We start from the raw sequence: 24,131 nt of genomic DNA on the forward strand, positions 1-24,131 counted from the left end.
TTGTTTGTTGGGAGATTTTTGATGACTGCTTCAATTTCCTTAGTGGTTATAGGTCTGTTCAGGTTTTCTGTTCCTTCCTGGTACAATTTTGGTAGTTGATACATCTCTAGGAATGCACCCATTTCTTCCAGGTTATCTAATTTGCTGGCATAGAGTTGCTCATAATATGTTCTTATAATTGTTTGTATTTCTTTGGTGTTGGTTGTGATCTCTCCTCTTTCATTCATGATTTTGTTGATTTAGGTCATTTCTCTTTTCTTTTTGATTAGTCTGGCCAGGGGTGTATCAATCTTGTTAATTCTTTCAAAGAACCAGCTCCTAGTTTCATTGATCTGTTCTACTGTTCTTTTGGTTTCTATTTCACTTCTGCTCTGATCTTTATTATTTCTCTTCTCCTGTTGGGTTTAGGCTTTATTTGCTGTTTTTTCTCCAGCTCCTTTAGGTGTAGGTTTAGGTTGTGTATTTGAGACCTTTCTTGTTTCTTGAGAAAGGCTTGTATTGCTCTATACTTTCCTCTCAGGACTGCCTTTGCTGTATCCCAAAGATTTTGAACAGTTGTGTTTTCATTTCCATTGGTTTCCATGAATTTTTTAAATTCTTCTTTAATTTCCTGGTTGACCCATTCATTCAAATTCTTTGAATTTGAGTTCTTTCTGATTTTCCTCTTGTGATTGAGTTCTAGTTTCAAAGCATTGTGGTCTGAGAATATGCAGGGAATAATCCCGATGTTTTGGTACCAGTTGAGACCTGATTTGTGACCTAGGATGTGATCAGTTCTGGAGAATGTTCCATAGGCACTAGAAAAGAATGTGTATTCTGTTGCTTTGGGATAGAATGTTCTGAATATGTTTGTAAAGTCTCTTTGGTCCAGTGTGTCATTTAAAGTCTTTGTTTCCTTGTTGAACTTTTGCTTAGATGATCTGTCCATTTCAGTCAGGGGGTGTTAAAGCCCCCCACTATTATTGTATTGTTGTCAATGTCTTTCTTTGCTTTTGTTATTAATTGCCTTATATAATTGGCTGCTCCCATGTTCGGGGCATAGATATTTACAATTGTTAGATCTTCTTGTTGGATAGACCCTTTAAGTAGGATATAGTGTCCTTCTTCATCTCTTATTACAGTCTTTGTTTTAAAATCTAATTTGTCTGATGTAAGGATTGCCACCCCAGCTTTCTTTTGGTGTCCATTAGCATGGTCAATGGTTTTCCACCCCCTCACTTTCAATCTTGGGGTATCTTTGGATCTAAAATGTGTCTCTTGCAGACAGCATATTGATGGACCTTGTTTTTTAATCCATTCTGATAGCCTGTGTCTTTTGATTGGGGCATTTAGCCCATTTACATTCAGGGTAACTATTGAAAGGTATGGATTTAGTGCCATTGTATTGTCTGTGTTCCTTTCTGATCTATGCTGCTTTTAGGCTCTCTTTTTGCTTAGAGGACCCCTTTCAATATTTCTTGTAGGGCTGGTTTCATGTTTGCCAATTCTTTTAGTTTTTGTTTGTCCTGGAGGCTTTTTATCTCTCCTTCTATTTTCAATGACAGCCTAGCTGGCTATAGTATTCTTGGCTGCATATTTTTCTCGTTTAGTGCTCTGAAGATATCATGCCAGTCCTTTCTGGCCTGCCAGGTCTCTGTGGATAGGTCTGTTGCCAATCTAATGTTTCTACCATTGTAGGTTACATGTCTCTTCTCCCGAGCTGCTTTCAGGAATTTCTCTTTGTCTCTGAGACTCGTAAGTTTTACTATTAGATGTCGGGGTGTTGACCTATTTTTATTGATTTTGAGAGGGGTTCTCTGTGCCTCCTGGATTTTGATGCCTGTTTCCTTCCCCACAGGGAAGTTCTCTGCTATTATTTGCTCCAATATACCTTCTGCCCCTCTCTCTCTTTCTTCTTCTTCTGGGATCCCAGTTATTCTAATGTTGTTTCATCTTATCGTATCGCTTATCTCTCGAATTCTGCCCTCGTGATCCAGTAGTTGTTTATCTCTCTTTTTCTCCCTCTTTATTTTCCATCATTTGGTCTTCTATATCACTGATTCTCTCTTTATTTTCCATCATTTGGTCTTCTATATCGCTGATTCTCTCTTCTGCCTCATTTATTCTAGCAGTTAGTGCCCCCAGTTTTGATTGCCCCTCATTAATAGCCTTTTTGATTTCGACTTGGTTAGATTTTAGTTCTTTTATTTCTCCAGAAAGGGTTTCTCTAATAACTTCCACACTTTTTTCAAGCCCAGCTAGTATCTTTAAAGTCATGATTCTGAACTCTAGGTCTGACATTGTACTAATGTCAGTATTGAGTAGGTTCCTGGCAGACGGTACTACCTCTTGTTCTTTTTGCTGAGGTGATTTTTTTCGTCTTGTCATTTTGTCCAGAGGAGAATAGATGAATGAGAGAACAGAATGCTAACAGGTTAACAACGTCTCCAGCAAATATACTCTATACAAATCAGAAAAGACCTGAAACTAGGGGACAAGAAAGGGAAAGAAAGAAGAAAGAGAATAAAAAAAAGGAAAAAGAAAAATATAAAAACAAACAAAAACAGAACAAAACAAAAAAAAAACAGTATATGATCAAATATGATCAGACTAGTGCATAGATCAGTGCCACACACTAGATTTTGGGAGTATATTGGTCTGTTAGAAGAAAGTGCCTGCTAAAATTTTAAAGGAAGAAAGACTTATATATGTACAAAATAAGGGTTGATACAATGAAGGCATGGAAGATGACTGTAAAGATGAAAATTATAAAAGATTTTTTAAAGGAATTGATAAGATAAGAAGTTGTTTTTAAAAAGAAAGAAGAAGATTTAAAAAAAAGAGAAAAGAAAAAAAAGAAAAAAAAGGCAGAGACTGTGATTAGGCAGGAGACTAGAACAAAGCCATACACTAGTGATTTAGGGTATATTTTGATCTGTTGGAAGAAACTGTATCTCAAAATTTTAAAGACAGAACAACTTATATATATATATATATATATATATATATATATGCCAAAAATAAGGGTAAGTACTATCAAGGGATAAAAATATGACTCTAAAAATGAAAAATAAAAAATGTTTTTTTAAAAAAGGGATTGATAAGATGTTGGTTGAAAAAGGGAAAAAGAAAAATTAAAAAAAAAACAGTTAAGAAAATTAACTTTGAGAAACTAATGAATTATGGTAAAAAAGCCATGAATTCTATGTTTAGTATTCCCCTAGCGCTGGAGTTCTCCCGTTCTCCTCGATCGGTAAACTTGGTCTTGGCTTGCTGGCTGTTCGTGCTGATCTTCTGGAGGAGGGGCCTGTTGCTGTGGTTCCCAAATGTCTTTGCCGGAGGCGGAATTGCCCCGCCCTTGTGGGTCCGGGCTAAGCAAGCTCCTCGGGTTTGCTCTCAGGAGCTTTTGTTCCCTGCAAGCTCTCAGTACAGCTTTGGAGGACCAGGGTGAAAATGGTGGCCTCCCAATCTCCACCCGGAGGAGCCAAGAACTCAGGGCCCCACTCCTCAGTGCGCCCCCAGAGAAAAGCAGTCACTCCTGTCTCCCCGGTCTCGGGCCGCACTGCGTGCTCACCCGGCCTGGGACCCAGCGTTTCTATCTCTGGCACCCGACCCCGTGTGGAGTCTCCAAACCCAGCAGATCCCTGCGGTGCGCTCCCGCGCCACTCCTCCTGGGGGAGGAAGGGGAGTCTCCCCAGCTCTGCCGCTTGTTGGGTCCCTGCTGGAGGAGCAGTGGCCCGACTGGGCCGCGGGTCACAGTTTATGGCAACCCCGAGCTGAGAGCCCGCGCCTTGGCTCCGTCTCTGCAGCCGGCTTCCCCGCTCCGATACCTGGGAGCTCTGCTGCACTCAGGCACCCCCGGTCTTTCTGTGACCCCGAGGGTCCTGAGACCACACTGTCCCGCGAGGTTTCCACCCCCCGCTTAGCCACTGGAGCGACGTCCCTCAGCGGAGCCGGCTTCTAAAAGTCCCGATTTTGTGCTCCGCGGCTCTAGCACTTGCCAGAAGCGGCTGACGGAGGCCCCCTCCCCCGCCGTCTATCCTCCTGAATATCGCCTCGGATTCACTTCTCTGCACGTCCTACCTTCCAGTAAGTGGTCGCTTCTCTGTTCAGAGAGTTGTTGCTACTCTCTTCTTCGGTCTCCTGTTGAGTTCGTAGGTGTTCAGAATGGTTTGATCCCTATTCAACTGAATTCCTGAGACCAGACGAAATCCAGGTCTCCTACTCCTCCGCCATCTTGCTCTGCCCCCCACATTATGTGATAATTTAAAAAGTGAGACATTATGCACAGGCTGGTTTTAGGAAAACAGTTTGTTCAGAATTGTGGAGTTCAAGGAATGCCGTTGAGATTGTTAGGGGAAGTGCCTTTTAAAACTAGCATGGTATCAGGGCCCCAAGAAGGTAAACTGGAATTCAGAGCAGAACAATCAAAGTGAAGAACAGAAACAGTAATTAAAAACAAAATAAAATAGAGAAATAAAGCAAGACCGCGTCAGCTATTTCTCAGGTCCTGGACTCCCTTACCTCTATAATAGGGGGTGTTAAGGTCTGGTGGATTGAAAACTCTGGAGCTTCCCTTGGTTTCCAACTTGGTAAACCCAGTGCAATAATAGGTGTCTAAGAAAAAAACAAATCATGCAAATCATCAAAGACTTGAGGATGCAGCAGTGGTGATCTTATCACATTCTCTGTTATTATTGTTTTTTTAATTTAATTTTTAAAATTTTTAAAAATATTTTATTTTATTTTTAAATTTATTTATTTACTTATTTGAGAGAGAGAGTGGTGAGGGGAGGAACAGAGGGAGAGAGAAGGGGCTCGATCCCTCAACCCTGAGATCATGATGTGAACTGAAATCAAGAGTTGAACACCTAACTGAGTGAGCCACCCAAGCATCCCAGTACGTGGAGTTCTAAATAGTAGCTTTAATGAAATGATAGGACAAAACCTTGATTGTTGTAAGTTTGGACAAAATGAAAGGATACATGGAACAAGAGAAGTTGTTTTTTTTAAGATGGAAAAAAATACTACTTTTTTTTTGGTGATGGAATTAATTATGTAGAAAGCAAAATAAAAAAAAAGGAATTGTAGGAGATACTGGGATAATGTTACTGAGTCGGTGAAACCAAATAAGATCTGATTTAAAAGTGAAGGGATTAAAATCAGAGCAGACATCTCGCCGAAGAAGATATACAGTAGGCAAATAAGCATGTGAAAAGATGTTCAATATCATATGTCATAGGGAATTGCAAATTAAATCAACAAAGAGATATTACTGCACACCTACTAGAATAGCAAAAATCTAAAACACTGACAAACCACATGATTGTGAGGATACTGAATAATAAGAACTCTCAGTCTTTGCTGGTGGGAATACCAAGTGATATAGCCACTTTGAAGATAGTCTGGCAGTTTCTACAAAGCTAAGCATAAGTTTACCAGAAGATCAGCAATCTCACTCCTAGACTTTTACCCAATCAAGTGTAAATTTATATACACACACAAACCTGCAAAGAATGTTTACAGCAGCTTTATTCATATTTGCCAAAACTTAGAAGCAAATAAGATGCTATGTATAATACATATAGGACATTATGCATTTGTTAAAACCCATACAACTATACAACACAAAGACTGAATGCTAATGTCAACTATGGACCTTAGTTAATAATTATGTATTGACAGTGTTTCATCAATTGTAATGAATGGATGAGTGGGTACTAATGTAAGATGTTAATAATAGGAGAAAATGTGGTGAGAGTGTATATAAAAACTGGCTGTAATTTCTGCATATTTTTCTGGAAACTTAAAACTACTGTAAAAATTACTATTCCAGGATGAAAAAGATCAGCAGAATTATAAAAATGTTAAAAATAAGTGGAGGGATTATCTTCTCATAGAAGCAGAGATCTTTGGTAACAGGTAGGAAATTAGCATATTCACGTGTAGATGCTGGTTGGTGAGATGTAGGGAAGGAAGATGGTGGAAATTATGTTCTGTTGTTTCAAATTCTTAGTAAAAGAAGAAGAGTTTTAATCGTGGAGTGAGGATATTTAAGTATTAGAACTTTGAGATAAGAAGAGAATATGTGAAATCATCTCTTAAAAGTAGAAAAACCAATGTGTTAGGAAAGTATAAGATAATTGCAATGCAGTTAAGGGCCCAGTTGACATCTGTGGTTTTAATGTTAAAACAAGACCAGACAATGTGGTTTTAATATGAAGTTCTTTTTTTTTCTTTGCTCCAGACTTACTCAAGATGTATGTTACATGTGTAGAATAGACAGACATTGGATGTAACTAGAGTTGTGGTTTTGGGAAGCAAATATGGTAAAATGTGTCAGGGATATGGAAGAAAATTATGAGAGAGAGTACTTTTAATGCATTACCATATGTATTAGTCTGCTAGGGCTGTCATAACCAAATACACAGACTGAGTGGCTTAAATAATAGGAATTTTTTTTCCCCACAGTTCTAGAAGCCAGAAGTCCAAGACCAAGGTATTGTCAGGTTTGGATTCTCCTGAGGTCTCTCTCACAATTCAGCCAACTTTAAGTTTTTTGCCACTTTGTGACAAGTATCACCTTTCCTCCAGGTTCTAGTAACACATTCCATATTTCCATCTCAGGGTTGACCTAAGAATCCCCTCTAATGTCCTTAAATCTGCCAGTGGTCTCTACAGGTCCATCTAGGCTTTTCCTTTTTTTTTTTTAGGATTTTATGTGTTTATTTTGAGAAAGAGAGAGTGCATGTGCATGAGCCGGGGAAGGGGCAGAGGGAGAGGGAGAGAGAGAATCTCAAGCAGACTCCCTGCTGAGCAGAGGCCATGCAGCCTCGATCTTATGACTGAAATCATGACCTGAGCCAAAATCAAAGGGTTGGATGCTTAACCAGCTGAGCCACCTAGGTGACTCTAGGCTTTTTCTAACATGCAACTCAAATTCATCCAGCTTGTACCTATGCCAAAGCCACTGCCATATTTTTAGGCATTTGTTTCAACAGAACTCTACTTATCAGTGCCAAAATCTGTCTTAGTTTGCTAGGGATGCCATAACCAAAATACCACAGACCATGTGGCTTCAGCAATATAAATTTATTTCCTCAGAGTTCTGGAGGCTAGAAGTCTAAGATCAAGGTGTTGGCAAATTTCTCCAAGGCCTCTCTCCTTGGCTTGTAGATGGCCACTTTTTGCTGTGTCCCTATATGATTATTCCTTTGTACACACACCCCCTCAGTGTCTCTAAGTGTGTCCAGATTTTGTCATTTTAGAAGACAACAGATAAGTTGGATTAGAGCCCACACATATGGTCTCATTTAAACTTAATTACCTCTTTAAAGGACCTATCTCCTTTAGTACCACATTTTGAGGTACTGGAAATTTGGGCTTTAGAATATGGATTTTGAGGGGGACACAGTTCGGCCCCTAGCACCATATAATTTAAGATTAATAGAAAGGGAAGAAAGACCATCAAATAGAAGAGAAACAGTGAAAAAATAATAGGATCTATGAATTGGAGGTTGTCTTAATGTCAGACTTGGAGTTTGAATACTTGGAAATAAGATTATGGAGTGTTTACAGTTCTTGACAATGCCACAGTCTAAGATACTTCTGTGGAAATGAGCAGTAGAGAGAAAGACCAGATCAGTTTGGGGAAGAGATTCAAGGTCATTGGAAAGACCCTGTAGGTGTGTTTTGAAATAACAAAGAATTTAAACTGGAATCATGTATCATATAGCATTGGTGAACAGGAGATAAAATCATTGAGGAATCAGGACTAACATGTTAGATGCACATATATGACAGCAGTAATGAAGGTATATATATATATGATGCAGTCATCTGATGTTCCAATTTGGTGACATGAGATTTAAAACTGGGGAATTCAGGGATAAAGGAGGGAGAATTGTGTGGAAGCAGCAATGAGAATTAAGGAGGACACCCACCATTCCTGCTGACATGTGGAGGCCTGAGAGTGGTGAGAGAAATACACAGTTATTCCTGCAGAGAAATCAGAGTCCTCAGGGAAGAATTAGGTTTCCTTTAGAGCAAGAAAGTACAGGGAATATTTAGAAAAGAGTTTGGTGATGATGATGTATCATTAATTTTCAGTGTTTTAGAAGTTGTGAAAGGGTAAAATAATGGGACTCAATAGGGTTCTACTTGAAGTGTTTAAGAAATGGAAGAGGGGTGGAAGTGTTTCAGGAATTGAGGATAAGAGTCTCAGTAGGAATATAAAGGGCCATAGGGACATTAATGAGCAGAAGATGTGAAATGACTTAGAACTCTGGGCATTCCTCTGATACTAACATAAACAGATGAAAGGGGCTATTTAAATTAGTCTCAGTAGATTCAGAGCAGATCCTGGTGGCAAAGCTGGAGGTATTGTACATGGATGATTTCCATTACTCTCTCTAGACATTTGATAATGGAGGCAGAGGTGTCTGGGAAAGGGGTGTCTTAATCCTTGTGCTCAAACTGATATTGGAAATGGAAGTTCTAGGGGAAGCTTATCTTATTCCCAATATAGGCTTCATATTGTTTAGTTAGTGACTACAACTGCTGTTCTAGATGAGATCTCTTTATATCACTATCAACAGCACATGTCACCAGGTATACAGCTATTTATTTTTTATTAATTTTTTCTTTTACTACCTTTGACCCCCTTCACCCATCTTTCCCACCCACCATCCTCCATCTCTAACAACCATTAATCTGTTCTGTGTATCTATGAGCTTCTTCTTGTTGTATATTTTTAATTTTAACTTTTTTAGTTTCCACATATATGTTTTGGATATTATCCTCTTATTAGATATATGATTTGCAAATACTTTCTTCATTTAGTATGCTGTGCAGAAGCTTTTTAGTTTGATGTCGTCCCATTAGTTTATTTTCACTTTTGTTGCTTTTGCTTTGGTGTCAGATTAGAAAAATAATCACCAAGACCTGTGTCAAGGAGCTTACCACCTGTGCTTTCTTTTAGGAGTTTTATGGCTTCAGGTCTTACATTCAAGTTTTTAATCCATTCTGAGTTAAATTTTATGTATGGTGTAAGATCATGTTTGCCAACACCATTTATTGAAGAGATTATTTTCCCATTGTATATTCTTGGGATTTTTGTCATAAATTAATTGACCATTAATTGCAGGTTTATTTCTGGGCTATTTATTTTGTTCTGTTGATCTGTGTGTCTTCTTTTGTGTGTGTGCCAACATCATATTGTTTTAATTACTGTATCTTTGTAGTGTAGTTTGAAATCAGGGAACATGATGCCTCCAGCTTGGTTCTTTTTTCTCATGATTGCTTTGGCTATTTGGGGTCTTTTGTGGTTCCATACAAATTTTGGGATTATTTGTTTTATTTCTGTGAAAAATGCCATTGAGTTTTTGATAGGGATTGCAATGAATCTATACATTGCTTTGGGCAGTATGACATTTTAATATTGTTGATTCTTCCAAGCACAGAATATCTTTCCATTTATTTATGTCATTTTCAATTTCTTTCATCAGTATCTTATAGCTTTCAGAGTCCAAGTCTTTTACCTCCTTGGTTAAATTAATTCCTAAGTATTTTATTCTTTTTGATGCAATTATAAATGGGATTGTTTACTTGATTTCTCTTCCTGAGAGTTGACATCTTTGTGCTCTTCCTTTGCTGTGCTTCAGAGCACCAGTATCTCCCAGAGGGGAGCTTTTACATGCATCTCTTGCCCTAGATTTTGCTGCTGCCATCCAGGGGACACCTCTTGACTGCTTGGTGTTGGAGGCTAGAGGAGCTTGTTCTCATGGTGCCATGGGATTATTACAATTGGTGTCACCCAGGAGGGAGCTCATACCCCTATCTGGCACCCCAGGTTTTGTGGCTGCTGCCAGGTACACCCCTAAATTGCCTGGTTTGGTAGTCAGTGGGGCTTATACTTTTGTGTCCCACAAGAGAAACATTTCTTGAACAATACCACCCTCAGGGCACACAGCAAGGGGCACCTGACTCAGGAGCTTTGTGAAGGGTGCCTATCTGATAACCATCATGTACTCCAGCAGCCTGGGGTACAAGATTGCTAATTAAACACACATTCAGGTGCTGACTGTAACCCTTTCCAGAGATCTTGGAGGGCATGCGCTGTCTTCACTTCTCCTCTGCTGCATTCCAGAGCACTAGTCTTTCCTAGGGGGAACTCTGTGTGTGTCTGGTGTCCTGGGTTTTACATCTGGGGCTCTGATTTTTGCTGTTGCTTCTCAGGGGATGCCCTTTGATCTCCCGGTTCTGGTGATATAGAGGGCCTAAATTCCTGGATTCCCCAGGACTGTGGCAATTGGAGAGACGTTTGTTGATGGACTACCACCCCCAGGGCACTGATAGCAAACTGAGGTCCACCCCTTCATGGGTAAAGGAGGCATCTTTGCTTTTCCCAGAGCTTTGGCCTGGGGGGTAGGCTTCAGGTTTGACACACATCTAGTGGCCTGTGGAGCTGCTCTCAAGGAACATAGACTGTAGATGACATATTGGTGATCTCTCTGCTTTACTCCAGCTCACCAGTACCTCCCAGAGGAGAGCTTATACACTTGTCTGGAGCCCCAGTTTTTGCAACTGCCTGACAGAGGGCATTGCCAGATCTCCTGGCTCTAGTGGCCAGCAGAGTTTATGAGTGAGGTCCCACGAGGTTCTATATTTTGTTTACTTTTGAAAGCTTCTGTCTAAGGGTCTGGCTTCCAATCAGCTTGGAATCTAGGTGTTGAGATCCTCCTCTTAGGGACCCTAAAAGGTCATTGCACATCCTTAATTACTGGGAGCTATCAAAAATATAATAGGCTGCTTGGACAAGCATAGAGTTTTGAGAGATAACAAAGAGCTAGAACAGGACTAAAAAAAAAAATACTTATCTCCTAAAAGAAGCCACTCCTTCAAGACTGAGAGAGGTGTTTTTATCTATTGTAAAGAAACTAAGGACGCCTGGGTGGCACAATCAGTTAAACATCTGACTCTTGGTTTCAGCTCAGGTTGTGATCTCAGGGTCATGAGATTGAGCTTCACATCAGGCTCCATACTCAGCACAGAGTCTGCTTAAGTTTCTGGGTCTTATGTCTGCCTCTGCCCCTGCACCCCCTCCCCCCATGCTCACTCACACGCTCTCTCTCTAAAATACATAAATAAATCTTAAAAAATAAATAAATAAAACAGCAGAGACAGTCAAGCAAATGAAGAAATTCAGGAATATGTTCCAAATAAAAGAGCAAGATAAAAATTCAGGAAAAAAGCTTAGTTAATGGAGATAAGTGATTTACTTGATAAAGAGTTCAAAGTAAAGGTCATAAATACGCTTACTGAACTGGAAAGAAGAATGGATTAACACAGCGAGAACTTGAAAGAAGAGATGGAAAATATAAGAAAGTACCAAATATAAATCATAGAGTGAAGAATGCAATAACTGAACTGAAAAATTCATGAGAGTAGTTCAGTAGCAGATTAGGTGAAGAAGAAAGAATCAGTGAACTCTACGATGAGACAGTGGAACTCACCCAATCAAAGCAGCAAAAAGAAAAAAAGAATGAAAAAAAATAGCTTAAGGGACCTCAGGGACCATATCAGATGGACTAACATTCACATGATAGGACTCCCAGACAAGAGAGAAAGGGGAAGAAATCTTACTTGAAAAAACAATGGCTAAAAACCCCTAACTGTGGGAAGAAAACAGGTATCCAGATCCAGGAAGGAACCTCACACCAAACACACATTATAATTAAAGTGTCAAAAGTTAAAGACAAGGAGAGACTCTTAAAAGCAGCAAGAAAAAACAGCTTTTTACATAGAAGAGAATACTCTTTTGTAAGACTCTCAGCAGACTTTTTAGCAGAAACTTTGTAATCCAAAAGGGATTCAAGGGAAGCACAATACATTCAAAGCGCTGAAAGAAAAACAGACAAACAAGCAAGCAAAAACTTCTAGCCAAGAATATTCTACTCAGCAATGTTATCATTCAGAATTGAAGGAAAGACAAAGAGTTTTCCAGACAGGCAGAAACAAGTTTTCCTTTCCAAACAAAGGGGAAAGGAAGGGAAAACTTATCTGGAAGATGTTTGTTTATTTAAAAAAATGCAGAGTATCAAAAATAGGTATTTGCCTGCCCTGGGCAGCACAGGTGTATACTTTCTCTCTCTCATTGAAGAGGTTTACTAAGTTCTCTGATTTCATGCTTCCATTTAGTCTGCAGATAAGATGATTATTTTGTCCCACTCAAAGGATCATGCCCATCAGACATACTGATAGGTAGGGCATGAGATTAAAATCTGGGAGACTTTAGAGATATGTTGTCAGGCTCTGAAGAGCAAATCTCAGGCTCTTTTAATGCCGTGATAAATATCATGTGAAAAAGAAGTCAATTTTCCTTGTATCTACTAGCATTCAGAGAGATGCATCTCTTTTGGTGGATTTTGGTAGAATTTTGGTAGATTTCCTGTGGATTTTGAGTGCAAAATATAACATCTTTGAGTGTATTTCTGGGACCTTTTTACTAACGGACCTCAACGTCTGCCTGTTTCCAGTTAGGCCCTTGTTAAAGAAGGCTTTACACATTGTTCAGGCTGCATTGCAATTCCTGTCTTCAACTCATTTAACCAAGAATATCCAATCAGGTTGGATTGGATATTGGAAGCTCTACGGATCCCATAGCACATTTCTATAGGACAAACACAGGAGGAACCTGTAGGTTTTAGGACACACATTTATATATTAGTAAATAAATTTTTTCGTTTGAAAAACTACTCTTAATTTGTGGAAGGTTCCTATACAAATTGAATGCCTCATCATAAAAGCAAATGACATGAATCTAAAGTGCCTGCCATCTGATCTGTTACATGATTTTCTGAGCCATAAGTGTCATATTTGAAGAATGTTCCACCCTCAAATGAAAGTTATATTTACATGCCTATGTAGCTGTTTCTCTAGCTATATGAGTAGGGATTATCAGATCCTAAAATCATCCTTGAATATTTTTATGCATTGATTTATTTTTAGTCTTTCACACTAGAAAAGAAGCTTCATGAGAGCAAGAACTCTGTCTTATTACTCAATCACCCATAACTAGAAAAATATTGGCACATAAGAATAAAATTTAAAATATATGTATTTTTGAAGGACTTTGTGAAAGGGGATTACCTAAAATTGATGTTCTGGATCTAGAGAGCCTCTCCCATTTTACTTTCTCTGCCAATCTCTCCTTCAAATCTCTGCTCTTTTTTACACATTTATTTGGTAATAGCTTCAAGAGTCATTCTGTCTTGGGACAACTGGGTAGCTTAGCCGGTTAAGCGTCTGACTCTTGGTTTCGGCTCAGGTCATGATCTCAGGGTCCTGGGATTGAGCCCTGCATGGGGCTCCACTCTCAGCGGGAGTCTGCTTGAGTATTCTAGTCTCTCTCCATTTTCCTCTGCCCCTTCCCCACCCATGCTCTTGTGCTCTCTCTCTCAAATAAAAAATAAATCAAAAAAAAAATCAAATAAAAAATAAATCTTTAAAAAAAAAGTCATTCTGTTCTGCTAAATGTAGTAATGAGGGGGAAAACTCTAGGAGACAATAATAAAAGAAACAGTGACTGGCTGTTTCTCTAGATGGAGAATTTCTTTTTTTTTTTTAAGATTTTATTTATTTATTTGACAAAGAGAGACAGAGCAAGAGAGGAAACACAAGCAGGGGATTGGGAGAGGGAGAAGCAGGCCTCCCGCTGAGCAGGGAACCAGATGCGGGGCTCAATCCCGGGACCCTGGGATCATGACCTGAGCTGAAGTCAGGTGCTTAATGACTGAGCCACCCAGATGCCCCTAGATGGAGAATTTCTATCCCCTAAGCATCAAATAAGAATAGATATAATACTTTACATAAATACTTTCTCATTTCTCTCATCATTATGCAACTTATGCAATTTATCTAGAATTACTGATATACTAATATTTTATAGTATAATTAATATTCAGTTTTAACAATTTCACCCTTTATGAAATTGCCTCAGGTTGCAATTACGTGGCTTGTGTAGAGTAATTAATTAAGCAGCTGCTTTTGAATCCGTATCATATTATTTGATTTTATAACCTCTAACAATGATGCTTCTATTACCAACCATGAAAAATCTTTTCTCTAGGCCTAATTTTGCCTTTATTGAAATTTACTCTAACCCTTCATTATTGTATTGTAGTATACTGTACGAAGAAACAGAAGATCAATTTTCATTGTATTTTTTAGTAATAATGAGAAAGCCTTTCCACTTCTTCAAATCATGTAGTCAAAGAACCCCAACAGCATTTTTAGCAGAAAAAAAAAGCTGCTCTGATAGAATATGATATCATATTCAGACAGCTCCTGGAATTTTCTTTCGGTGTGTTCTGAAATCTGGCCTTATTACTTTTTTTCTGAGCCTTGGTGAATTTTTTCAACCAGGGCATTCATGTCCATCTGACAGTACCTAAAATCAAATTGAGTTCACAAGGAGTCCTGTCACATGGCTTGCATTGTTCTTCTGGTGCTTCTGTAATGATACCTATAGTAAACTAGAATAATAGTATTAATAATGATATCAAATAACATGTTTTCATGAGCTCACAATGTACCAGATGCCGTGTTAGACATTTTACATTTATAATTTTATTACACTACCTACTATGAAATATTAGTATTATCTGCATAATTTAGGGAAGTTTCAGAGCCTATGATCACATAGCTGACAAGTCATATAAATATCATTAAAACTCAGGAGTGACTCTGTGCTCTATAATTATGCCAACCATTTACAGCCAGGATGAGATATAGGTGTTCAAAGATTCATTTATTGTATAACCAAATCTGATTCTTAACTGTGACCCTTGAAAATATCAATGATGTAATAAATCTTGTTTAATGAAAGGAAATATTTAATGAAAAGAAACCTGTGTCTGGGCAACTCAGGTGTTAAGCACATAATAGTGATGACACTGTTGTTGATTTTTGTTTAACAAAATGATTTGTACTTTGTCATTTATACATATGACAGGCTAAAATTTTCCATCATTCATTGAGTCTGGCTAAATCACTAAATTCATACTAACAATTGTGCAGTACAGATTTAAGCATTACTATCATGATTAATCGCAGTATACATGGATTTTTAAGAATGCATGGAAAATGTTCTGGTGCACAGATTAGTCTCTTTTGGTACAGTGTTTAGTATCTTTCAAATCTCTAGTTACTGCACTAGGGCAGTAGTTAGGATCTCTTAAGAACTGATGTCCTGACTTCATTTCCAGCATTCCTACAGCATGAGGGTGTTTGGAATAATTAGATGTGATCCAATCAATACTCAGAGGCTTCAGTGATTCTAATCAAAAGAACATTTTATCATTAAAAATATAAACATTGGAATGGCTAATTTTACATATTTCATTCCTGTCATGCTTGGTCACCTCCAAAAAGTGAAATCTTTTCTTTTTTTCCCCCCTGTCTTCTTTCTCACTCCTACTGGACAAGAAACACTCTTGGGGGAAAAAAATCATATAAATGCACAGATCATTATGTCTATATTGGATGAGATTCTTCCATTATGTGTTTCTAGTCAGTTCTATTTCACATTTATCAATGCCATCTTCACTTTCACTGGGTACTATGAAGACATCATACCCAAACCATTAAACAATATTACCTCACACCCTCACTTTTTGGAAGAATATTTTCACTACTTCCTTGCTTTGACCAAATTCTGGTTGTTCTGTATGGGCCCTGCTTCTCTGGGGCTACTCAGTGTCCTGGCCCTAGGTAGTGAATTCTTGGATGTAGATAGTGTTCTCAGACTACCTCATTGCTGCTTCCATCCCTTTGTCTTATCTACCATTCATTATACTACTTGAGTACTGACATCTGCCTCCTAGTCACTGACCTGCATTTTGAAGACTTTAATATGTAGCTATTCTTCTTTTTACTCATAAATTCCAAGGAACTTTATCTCATATGAACATACCTTTTTCCACCTCTCATTCAGATTTTCTTGACCATCCCACTGTTAACTTTGTTCTTATAAGACCTCACTAAAAATGTTCCACACACATTCCTCGCAGTGAGGATAAATGCAGATAATGTTATCCTTGTAACATTTTTTATAAAGCACTCCATTAGAAAGCCAAACAAATGGAGGAAAAAAAAACAACTCCCAAATATCTGGCTTGAACTGAGAGGTAAGGGAAAAGAGATAGATTTAAAAAATAATCTTTTTCCTAACAGTTACCGCAAATTATATTGTAATTTTAGGATTCAAAAATAGTAATTATTAAGCCTCTAATATATTAACATTTTCCATTTGCCAACACAATTGCTTGGTTATATGTGTATCTTCTTCACTGAAATGCTCTAATTTTGAAATCTTAGACTCTAACATTATACCCGGCAATTGGCATCATATTTTTTCATCCTCTTATGGATCCTCATGGATTCCTAGTTCACCATATTTCCAAAGACATTTTTGACATTCAGTCTCTTTAGCTTGTTTTAACCACTTGTTATTTGAGTGTTCTTGTGTTGCTTACTTAATTCTTTGTGTTTGAGTTATTTCATCTGTAAAATGAGTTAATAATGGCATCAGCTTTATGATTAAATAAGAACAATAAGAACAGTTTCTGGCACACAAAGATTACAAAGTAATTTTTAGCTACTCACATTAATTATACTATTCATATCATCATTATTATTCTATTATTTTTTATCTATTCTTGAAATCAGTCCTTTCCTCATGTCTTCTCCTTCCTTAACTAAGATTCTTCAGTGTTTACATCCTTCCTCTCCTGTATGTTCAACTGCTCTGTTCACTTTGCCTTTTCCTGGAGCCGTGCAGCAAAAGGCCAATAATACATTAATCCCATAATCACATTCTCTGTTTTTCTTTATTTGTTTGTTTAACCTATAACAAAATATCTTTATTACAAGTCTTGTTAAATATATCACTACAGGGGCGCCGGGGTGGCTCAGTTGGTTAAGTGGCTGCCTTTGGCTTGGGTCATGATCCCAGGATTCTGGGATCCAACCTGCTTTGGGCTCCCTGCTCAGCGGGAAGCCTGCTTCTCCCTCTCCCTCTATCCTGAGAAGGATAACAACATTTTGCTTGTGCTCTCTCAAGAATAACAACATTCTGCTTGTGCTCTCTCACTCTCTCTTTCTCTCTCTGTCAAATGAATAAATAAAATCTTAAAAATAAATACTTCACTACATGCATTATGGAATTATCACTTCCATTCACTGAAAGAAAAGTGTGCTGAATGCAGTTTGCAAGTAGCTTGTTACAAACATCTTTATTACAAGTCATTTAAATACTTTACTACATGCACTACAAAATAGGTATTCCTTCCATTCACTGAAAAAAACACTGTGCTGAACCCAGGGTGCAAAGAGCTTCCTAGAAGCATCTTTATATTAAAAAATCTTCTTAAAAAAATCTTTTTTCCACTTTTTTTTTGCCATTTTAGAAAAAAATCACTGGAAGAATAAGTTTGTACAATTTCTCTGAATTTATTTTATTTTATTTTTCTAAAATTTTTAAAAAAGATTTTATTTATTTGACAGAGAGACACAGCGAGAGCAGGAACACAAGCAGGGGGAGTGGGAGAGGGAGAAGCAGGCTTCCTGCTGAGCAGGGACCCCGATGTGGGGCTCTGTCCCAGGACCCTGGGATCATGACCTGAACCGAAGGCAGATGCTTAACGACTGAGCCACCTAGGCACCCCTGAATTTATTTTATTTTTGAGGTATAATTGACATATAACATTAGTTTCAGGTGTACAACATACTGATTCAATATTTGTATACGTTGTGAAATAATCACCACAATAAGTCTAGTTACCATCTGATGTTCCCTGTTTCTATACCCATACTCCTGAGTGCTGCTGAAGAAAAATTACAAACAAAAATTACTAAGAGTCATTAGAAATTCATGGTTCCCCTGGGGCGCGTGGGTGGCTCAGTTGGTTAAGCATCTGCCTTCCACTCAGGTCATGCTCCCAGGGTCCTGGGACCGAGTCCCACATTGGGCTCCCTGCTTGGTGGGGGAGGGAGCCTACTTCTCCTCTACTCTCTACCCTTCTGGTCACAGACTGAACTCATATTGATCTGATTCCAAAGTCCATACTCTGAAAACAAGATGTGGTACTTGGTACTTTACATAACACAGCAAGTGCCAAGTCAATAGTAAGTAATAAAAAGGGTCTTATAAAATTTCTGTTACATAATAAAAATTTAATTAAGTATATTCCTTACATTTATAAGCTGGTTTAAATTTTAATTTCAATTTAAATTTCAAAGTTTTTTGATAGTCATGTTTTTACTTGAAGTTTAAAATACTTCTGTAATGGAGACAAAGTAGATACTGACATCTCCATTTTTCGGGTAAACACACAGAGATTCATATAACTAAAAGGACTTCCTTGAACATGATTAGTAAGTGGCACAATTATTTGCATTTTTTTCCCTGTATCAGAGTGATTTATGAGAAACAAATTTTATATTCCACTCAACACAGAAGAGCAATATTATAAAGTAGTTCAAATCATTTTTATTTAATACCACTTAATAGTATTAACCTGAGAAAGTCCTACTGCCTCTTTTCATTTTCCTTCAGCTTTAAACAAAATTTTCTTTAAAATAGTTCCCTAAAAGAAAGAGTGAAACATATAGAGTATATTTCTGTCTCTAAACTGGAAGGTTAGTTCTTTAAAAGAAAAAGTTGAAATTGAACACTGATTTTCTGCAAGAGTTTAGGACTCTAATTCATGAAGCTGCTCTTCAATGTCTGTAGCTATAAAAGCTTTAGATAGCTTCTTTCTTACATAATTCATATTTACTGTCGAGATCCCTCAGTAGGCTAATGAACAACTCATTTTGGTTTCTCAGTATATACACTATAGTGGTTTCTGTGCATTTGATGACTTACAACAATAAAAATACTAACCTGTTTTTAAGGCATGAATTGTCGCTCAAATGTTCACAAGTGAAATTTTGAAACATGACAAGAATTCAGAAGAAAGACTGCATAATGTAACATGTACACTTATTAAAATAAGGAAAATTTTCTAACATTAGGTATTACATAAAGAATTGATTCCCTAACCTCAGTTTGCAATAGGGAATAGTTTTATATTGAGCTTTGCTATAATATGCTTTACTTATTTTATTCATTGACAAAATATCAAACTAATTGAAAAGAGAACAACTTTGGCAGAGACTACATTGAGTTGTTGATTCCTTTGTTGTGTGAAAATTGTGTGACTAGTGGTAATAATGTCCATCATATTGATATGTATTACAAACAGATGGTTTGGTGGTTATCAAACATCTCTGCTCTGTTTTGGCGTTCCATCTCCTTCAAGAGCTATTTATTGACTCATATATTCAACTACTATAAACATAATGCCTTATTTAGAAAACGTATTGTGGCAGAATAAAAATAAGAGCACTAGTCAAAGACTGATTTATAGCTTGCAAGAGCTTGATCATATAATTCAGCATATAAACCCATTGACATGTCTATATTAAATAAGGAAATGTTAGGGAATTTCTTTTTATTATATTGTAAATTATATAAATAGATTTAATCATATGTCCTTAAGTTTTCAAGCAATATATAAATTATAAGTCACCTACCATAACATTTCATTCTCATACATATCTATATGAAATCTCTTCATCCTATCGTGATTCACAAGGGAAATATTTTAGAGATCATTTTAATGTCATGAAGGATCTTTGTTATATTTTGAAGTTAGCAGTGTTGTTACTTTGGCTTTTCTTTTTTTTGGGGGGGTATTCCATTAGTAAAAGCTTTAGCCATTTTTATATATGCAGGGATGCATGACAGGAGAGAGATTTTTAGTTGAGATGTTTTTAAGCCTTGTATTTGGTAAGAACACAGAATGTTTCAGTCCATTCCCTTGAATGCTCCATGAGAGTCAGATGGTGAACGAAAAGTTGGGCCATGGCATCCTGTAATCAACAGTGAATGAGATTTAAGACATCAGTACACCAGCCTGAGCCAAAAGAGGTTCTTCTAGGCTAACAGGCTCTGTACAACTAAATTTTGTATTGTCCTCTGAACAACAGATTCATTTCTACTTACTAACAAGTAGTTCTTTTTTATTTTTTTTAAAGATTTTATTTATTTGTCAGAGAGAAAGAGCACAAACAGGGGGAGTGGCAGGCAGAGGGAGAAATAGGCTCCCTGCTGAGCAAGGAGCCCAATGCAAGACTCGATCCCAGGACCCTGGGATCATGACCTGAGCTGAAGGGACACTTAACCGACTGAGCCACCCAGGTGTCCCCTAACAAGTAGTTCTATGAGGATATAATTCCTTCTGCATGAATTATGACATCTCTGTCATTTAATTATCACATCTGCTTTTTCAGTCATTAGGAAAGAAAGTAATTAATAACAGCTGTTATAAATAGTTCATATCTGATCTTTGGTTCATCAAGATTTTTGTTTTGTTTTAAGTTCTGGAAAAGTAGCAAATACAGAGCATCTCATTTCTTCTACTACAGTCTCACCTTAAAGATGTGTCACAGCCTGCCTTGTGCAATGTATTGATAGGGTAGTGTTTTCACATTGAAGCTCAGAAAAATGGTTATGTTTCCTGAAAGTCTATCAAGTGTCAAACAGTTATGAGATTAAAAGGGAGTTAAGCGATGGCATATCTATGTAACATATATGAAATATGATAATTAATTATGTAGCATTCACATTAGATATTTATTGCTTTTGTTGTCCCACTTGTCAAAACACAGTCTTCTTAAACATTAAAAAAAATTAACTAAATTTAAACTTCCAAAGAAATTGCAAAAATAATACAGAACTCTCATATACCTTTCACCAGTGGCACAAGAAATTAGATGCTCTGTAAACATACTAAAATGTAAAATAAAAATCAGTTAATAGAATGGAATATGTTTTGTTAATGTGTTTTCAGGTAATTTCCTCAGACTCTCCTTGTGTATAACACTGCTTTGCGTAATTTATTTCTAAATCGCAGAGGCTGATCAGTGTCTTCCCAGTGAATAATCGAAATATAAAATTAATTTAAAAATAGTAAAAAAAATCTGCAGGTAAGAATAACTTTATAAATGCTTATAAGAAACATACTGTCATGTTGATGTGTAATGTGAATTCTTCTGGTAAAGAAAAATGCAGTAAACACTCTCAGTGTTCCTCCAATGTACTGTAAGATCTGCTTATGTTTTAGTGTCCATCAGCTTGACTTCTGGTGGTCAACGTCTACATCAGGGTCAGAATGTCACCCTGGGTTGCCAGAGTACGCTTTGCCTATCAGCATGCCTGGTTGGAATTGGCTAGAATTTAATTTTCTTTGGAGGCAGCCCTTAACCAATCACTGGCTGATAGATCTATGACCGTACTTACTCTAGTTCCTTTGCCCTTATATAATTTTGAAGCAAGAATTTTATACCATTTCCGAGATTTTTCTCTAAGACTTTAAGCTTTAGTCACTCACTGCAGTAGCTGGTTTAATGCTCCCCTTGTTGGCCTATACTTTCTTTATCACTTGCCTCTCACCTTCCATGGTTTCTGCACCCCCCCATAGTGATGACATGTGCTTAATCCTTCTCTCGGGGTCTGCTATTTGGGGGACTCAGTTAAGATAATACATAACATTGATAATTATTTTACAATCTATGATATAGTCCCATGACATTTTCTTCTAGGTTAAAACAGTTGACTTTCTGGATTTTGTTGCGATACGCACTTTTTCAAGCAATGGATATTCAGTGAGAATTCTCTTTAACTTATCAGAGGTCATTCTAACTGAAATATCTGAAATTCTCTGATAAAATTATGAAATATTAAATCCAGGGACTTAACGGCTGTTGATACTTTCTAATTTGGTAGAAGTAAACCGTAAGAAAAGATTCTGATGGATGTGAGATTGGAGTATAGTTCAAGCTACTTGTCACCTAACCAGAGATCCGTTGGTGAGTTTATAGTCAGTATAATGCCTGCCAATGATATGAAATGATTATGGCTACTAATTTACAGTCATATCATGTTCTATTTTTGTGAGATAAAAATTGGGGTAAATCTCTCTCTTTATAAAGTTACCTAAAATATTTATTTCACCTATGAGCTTATGTTCATTAAATAGATGTCAAGTGCCAAAACTATTGAGCAAAATTGGGTTAGGGTACTGGTGAGGTGCTTTCAACCATAATTGTCACATAATGGAAACAACAGCTCTAGCTGTTTAGGAATTTACAATCCTTCACATAGGAAGAGGTGCTAGTCATGAGTTGTAATAGGAATTTTGAAAAGAGCATTTATTTACATGTAGACTTTACTTAGCCCCTTTTACAATCCTATAATTTGTTTCCTTTTGTGGGGTTATTTTTGTTTGGACAAGCAAACCCATCTCGTGGGGAAGTTCATCACCAACATCAACATCATTAAGGGTGTAAGAATTTCCCTTCCGCTGTAACTCATTAATATCTTTAAATGTGTGTTTCACTCCCTTCATATTCTCAAAGCACATACTTTTTAGGGTACAAATGCCATGTGTGGGATAAAAGAACGTGTGAACTGGTTATCCATCTCTCTGCCTATCTGTCATCTTCATATATCCCTTTTTGTCATCAATAGGTGAGAATTAGACTCTCATTTTCAATATTAACACACAAAAACTTTCTCCTTGACTTTTCACAATAGTCCAAACGCTTCAAAATGATTTATAAATAGACTAAATTCATGTAAAGTAAATTTTAAAAATTTATATTTCCTGGGCCTGCACAATCATACTGTCAGCAGGCAGTATGGACTCAACAGATATCTAATTATAGTATGTTATGTATTGTCAAAAATAGAAAGAAGGATTTTATGAAGGATTTTTTTTCCCATTCTTTATTTAACATTTTATCTTTGTAAACAGGATATATTCTTAGTTGTTGATAAATGAGTCACTAAGATTTTTAAAATTCTACTGTCACACTCTCCAGAATGGCTATTGCTTAATTTATAGTAACCTGCCATTCCTTATCTAACAGGTTTGCATTTAGCGTTTCACTTAATGGACTCCATTTAGCTCAGGAAATTTATGTTTCACATTGTCATGGGCTTTGTTTCCCTGGTAAAACCAACATCAAATATAAAAGAGAGGGAGAAGAAACAAAATTCAAAAGGAAAATGTACTTGCAGTCCTAAAAGAGATTACTTGTTTTATTTTCCATCCCATAATGAATAAAATGGCTAATATTGTCAAACTTTGGAGGTGACCTTACTATACTTTAAATAATGAAAGGGAAATGATTTATGATGATGCATTTTATGCTATTACATTTGGACATGTATAAGTGATGTGCAGAATTTCTATAATGCATCAATTTACCTATTTATCTAAAGGTATAGTACCTTTCTCTTTTTTGGCAGAGTATGTGCTTCTGTGTATAAAAAATTATCTTAAGCCATACTCAGAACAAAATATCTATCCTCAATTTCCATTAAAATAAAGTATAATCCAAAAACATATATTTAATTTTATTAAGTAAAGTTTCTGATATATAGCTATGCTTCATATAAATATTTAAGAAACATCTAGAAAAAAACAACTTTTTATCTATATGAGATATTTTCAGAAATTGATTAATATCCACGTGATAATTTCACTTTTATATTATTTCATATTACTCATTTTTAGCAGTTCAATTCAAAATTTTACCTCACAAATGCCTCCTCAATAAAGCTTAAACAAAATGTTTTAAAAGCCCAGATTATTTCTTATATTACTATAATAATAATAATATGTGTCAGCATATATTATTGTGGCATATATTACACTTGGGTCTCACGATTTAAATTAGACAAGATTATTTTTAAAGATTTTATTTATTTGAGAGAGAAAGAGTGTGCATGAGCAGGGGGGGAGGGGCAGAGGCAGAGGGAGAAGCAGACTCCCTGCTGAGCAGAAAGCCCAATGTGGGGCTCGATCCCAGGACCCTGAGATAGTGACCTGAGCCAAAGGCAGACACTTAACTGACTGAGCCACCCAGGCGCCCGAAATTAGACAGGATTTAACATGATATACAGACAGCTGGCAATAGTCATACCTATAAGAATAAGGTGGCTTTCCAGTGTTAGGATTGTATAGGATAAAAAGACTCTT

Source organism: Zalophus californianus, chromosome 7 (assembly GCF_009762305.2).
Source record: "Zalophus californianus isolate mZalCal1 chromosome 7, mZalCal1.pri.v2, whole genome shotgun sequence".
In the NCBI taxonomy this organism is placed as follows: Eukaryota; Metazoa; Chordata; class Mammalia; order Carnivora; family Otariidae; genus Zalophus; species Zalophus californianus.